This window comes from Medicago sativa, chromosome 5 (assembly GCF_051527215.1).
Source record: "Medicago sativa cultivar Bolivia chromosome 5, Bolivia_mono, whole genome shotgun sequence".
Classification (NCBI taxonomy): Eukaryota; Viridiplantae; Streptophyta; class Magnoliopsida; order Fabales; family Fabaceae; genus Medicago; species Medicago sativa.
Window position 1 is genome coordinate 27836142 of NC_140753.1, and position 4648 is coordinate 27840789.

At 33.9% G+C, this 4648-nt stretch overlaps 1 pseudogene across 1 annotated transcript; it reads right to left on the reverse strand.

Moving 5' to 3' along the window:
• Positions 1 to 228: 228 nt before the first annotated feature.
• LOC146921499 (protein RETARDED ROOT GROWTH, mitochondrial-like) lies at positions 229 to 3431 on the reverse strand (annotated as a pseudogene). Its single transcript, XR_015011120.1, has 6 exons — positions 3235 to 3431; positions 2998 to 3120; positions 2222 to 2368; positions 1769 to 1920; positions 1428 to 1540; positions 229 to 673 (listed from the first exon to the last, which is right to left on the reverse strand). The product of XR_015011120.1 is annotated as a protein RETARDED ROOT GROWTH, mitochondrial-like (transcript).
• Between the last annotated feature and the right edge of the window lie 1217 nt (positions 3432 to 4648).

Consider the following 4648-nt stretch of genomic DNA (forward strand, 5'->3'; position numbering starts at 1 on the left):
TAAAATGATTAAGTAGACTATGCTAAAGCATGAATTGGTGAAAAATATAACTGTTATAGAAATTTGGTCTATGAACTCCAACTAAGTGCGTGTTTGAAATCGCATTGAATTTTACAAAAAGTATAGCAGCGTGCTGTGATTTTGTTAAACCTATAAAGTATTGTTTTTGCTAAAATCATAGTGATACATATCAATTTAATCGTCAATCCAAACATGCATGGATCAAAGTTAAGTTGGATGAACCAATATGGCCTCTGCTTGTTTTTTCCATTCAAGATACTATAAAAAGCATAAATTTCGTATGTACAACTGATATCCTTTCTTGTTTTGTGGGGTGAGGGTAATCACTTATATAAACTATTCTGAGAAACTAATTTAGTTTCCAGATTTTTTCTAATAAATTTCATACATATCGTTGAATATGTGAATTTTATTAATCATAAATACATAGGGAAAAATTATGATTAGCTCAAAAATGGGGGGAAGAACTGCTGTTACAATAACTTAATCTAGCTTCATCTTCTCTGCTACTTTACTATGAAATTGCATTTGAATCTTTTAGAATCTCATATAACGATATAACATTTTCGATCGACAATAGACCAATAATGCACCATTCCAAGAAATCTGATTTTCTGTTCTGGAGAACTTCTTGTAAAAAATGAATATTGTGCTGCAATTAACCAAATCAACATGATAAGTCGTAGTTAGATAACATAATCAATAGTGAAATAATTATCAATATTTTTCTATTTTGATGTTGCCAAATTATAAATAGTAGTTCAACAATATTGTTCTTCAGTTTTTCTCCTTCCCCAATAATAGTTGTTGCATATTAAATACATACAACAAAAACATTGAATACACAACCTCAAATACATAATAACTATGTTAAACATTCCAAAACTTCGGTTGTTTAAGGTATTTTTTACACAGATTGAAGAATCACTTAATATTTTTTGAATGAGCAAAGCAACATTTTAATTAGATTAGATAGGAGTACAAGGGAGAATCTTGATAAAAAAAAAAAAAAAATTGGCACTAGGGAGAATCGAACCTGACACCTTGAGGAGGAGCACAATCCAAGGTCCCAAGTCAACACCACCAGACCAACCCAAGTGGGTTGAAAATAAAAAATATCTAATAAGTACCAAAATACCCCTAAAATGATGTTAATTATATTTATGAATATATTTGGAAGAAAAATATCAAATATGTCTGGAACTTGTAAAAACACCCAGAGTTTAGAAACAACTAAAATGCTTAAACAACCAAAGTTTTAGAATGGAGGGAGTATGAAGTAAAAAACAAGTGCATCTAGATGAAAAATCAGGCATAATAAGCACATTAATTTGTTCAAATTTTCAAATGCAATGTTCATATAAAATGACTAAAGGAGAAACAGATAAAAATGGGCAGAATAATACCTCTACGAATTTCAATTTGTAATCTAGGTTTCCAAAGCGTTGTGCTACTTCGTACTCCTCCCTAAGATACTCATATTTGAGCATACTTTGCATCCCTCCAAGCAATTTCAGACCTGATTAATCCATAACAAAACACAGACAGAGAGGATCAAAACAAGTTCAATAAACTGAACTTTCCCACTATTGTCTATGATTAAACGAGTCTATAAAACTATTTTTGAATATTTTGGTGCATTGCAATATTAAATTTTCAACATATTCTCACATTTGCAAGTGCATATTTTTCTTATGCCTAAAACAGGGATAATCTATGTAACACCGACACTAGGGGATGATAATACCTTTCGAAGAGACCAACTTTAAGAATCACGTCAGCCAAATTTAAGTTAGCCTTCCCAACAAGCTGAAGCAGCTTCTTCTTATCCATTGTAAAAGTTCCAGTTTTCTCCATTCCACGATTTATGCCTGCAAACTCTTCAACTAAACCATCAACCTGGTAATTAGCGAAAACCAATGTCAAATTTTCAATGATTGCTTTTTATGTTGGTATTAAAAATAGCCAGCAAAGTAATGGAAATAATATGGATTGGTTGCAGTCAGCAATTCACACATTCACGTAGTTAGCACATCAGTGGCGGTTGGATCGGCAGTCCAGATTTCAAGCTAGCTATTTCAGTTTTTTAATAAATCAAAATCTGCACTGAAAGGACCATCTGATCTCGATCCAACGGCCAATGATGTGTTGACTGCAGGAAATACAAATCCAAGTAATAAGCCATTTGGCATATTCCAACCTGTGAGACAAAATAATCTAGAGCTATGCTTTGTCCAAGCACACTTCCAATTAAACGAATGCCATCGGTATCTAAGGATTTCAGAACTATGTAGTCGGGACCCCCAGCATATCCTCAACTAATTGTGGCTTCTCCCTTATAGCAAAACTAGGATAAAATCACAATTTATAGCAGATTCGTCAAAACCCACTATGCTATAGGTCAACTATCTCCACTATTTGACAATGTTGGTGCTGCGACCACCACCCTGTTAAAAACCTGCCTAATAATCCCAAACATGGGAAAGCATAGTTACAAATTGAAAAGTTTAGGTCTTACGGTGAATATGAGAGTAATAGTCACTGACTCTTCAGATTTTTGATTTTAAAAAGAGGTTTGGCATTTACTATTTTCAAAAACCTTAAAATTTTCATTTTTCTGCTATTACTGCTACATCAGCTGGTGGAAACTAAAACAGTGGCTGCAACGGCGCTAATAGCGAAACTAGGATAGCAGATTCGTCCAAACCCGACGCCATGCTATAGCTCAACCATCTCCACTATTTGACAACACGGGTGCTGCCACTACCACCCTGTTAAAAACCTGCCTAATAATCCCTATCCACTGTCAGGAAGTGCACATTCTTCCATAGAGGAGCATCAACAAACAAAGTTGAGTTGTATTATAACGAACCAACTTAGCTATAGGGTAGAGATATCTACGAACTATTATCAAGGTTGTGAGTTGTGACTTCCGATAGAACCACAAAATGTTCTAGAGAAAACAAAATAAAACACAATCTTACATTAGCATCCAAATTATAGTTGCAGAACCGGAGAGCAACATAGTTTGATGCTGAGCGGGAAGATGGAGGTACCACGTTTCTTGGATTGTCAGCCTGGATGCCTTTCAAATTTATACTGCCAAAATCACAAATCTGAGACAGCCGAATCATAGAGAAACAGAACAGGACAACAAAAACGCATGTGAGCTGAAAGGGGTTCAATTCAGTTGAAGAAGAAGAAGTTTTAAACCTGGTGGACAGGAAGAAGGCTTTGATGGGGATTTTGACATGTGGATCATCTTCCGGTTCAATATGAATTGGATCCGGGTCAAGAGGAATTGCAGCGACAGTGAGAAAACGGTTGAAGAGAAAGTGGGGTGTGGATAGTAAAGAAGAAGAAGAAGAAGAAGAAGAATGTGTTGTTGTTGTTGGTATGTGCGGTGGTTGTTATATAAAAGGGATGAGAGGGTTTTGATCCATCTTCCACCCATTCGCTGAGAACTTCTTATGCTGCTTTTGTTGTATTGTCTTCTTCGCCTTTCTCAACCCATTTTGTTTTCTGTCTCTCTTCCTTTCCAAGTTTTTTTTTTGTTAGGTAGCCAAGTGGCTAAAATTCACCGTGAATAAGTGGGGTGTCCGAGATTCGAACCCCGACCCCTGCATATAACAATGCATGGAGAGTCCAGTGAAATCCTCTCTATTCAATTTTTTTTAATTGCAAGCATTTATAATTATTAAAAGAGTAATTAAAGGCTCAGATTTTCACTGCAGAGCATCCAGTGAAATTCTCACCGGAGAGGATCCAAGTCCATGTTCATGGGACAATTTTTTTTTTTTACTTCAATTAAATTGTTTTTCATCCCAAAAGATTAATAATAATTCTACCCATTAGCCTATACAATTTTTTTTTTGGCAATAATAGTCGATTTAATCCATGATTAATGAATAGTTATAATAGTTTTTTATCGAAATTTTAAAATAGTTTTTATTATGTATTTCGTTGATCAAAATAGTTTTTGACGTTAAAATAGTTTTTTAATGCTGACATTAACTCTTTTCACACAGGGACTGATATGACAGCAAATAAGTACGTATAAGAACTTATACGGCAATAAGTAAGGATATTGAAGGACTGATATAACAATATCAACAAAGCAGTTTAGAATAAGGGACTATTTTGACTAACATAGTGCATAATCATTGACAATTTTGATGTATTGAGGGACTATTGTATCTATTCATTACAAATTCATGGACCGAAATGAATATTACTTTTCTTTTCTTCAACTTTTCCTACAATATAATAAAAACAACTTTTTTTCAGCTCTAAACAAATCATCTTAGTGACCAAGAGCATTTGGATGAGATGGTAAAGCTTAATCAAAGATTCTAAGTATAAATCTAGCCATAAGAATGCAACAATGTCAAATTCTATGTATCTATTGGTGTCTTTGGATTTTTATATTGGACTTAACTCAACCTTATAACCGATTTATAAGATGATAGGGGTGACTTGTAAATTGAAGGCTGCAAAACTCTATTCAGATCTTATTTATATGACTTTGTTTTTCCAAATATACTCATGCGGCTTATTAATATTGGATTTGGTGCCTTGTTATAAATGATAGATGAACTAAATTGATATGATTTGATATAATCAAAGA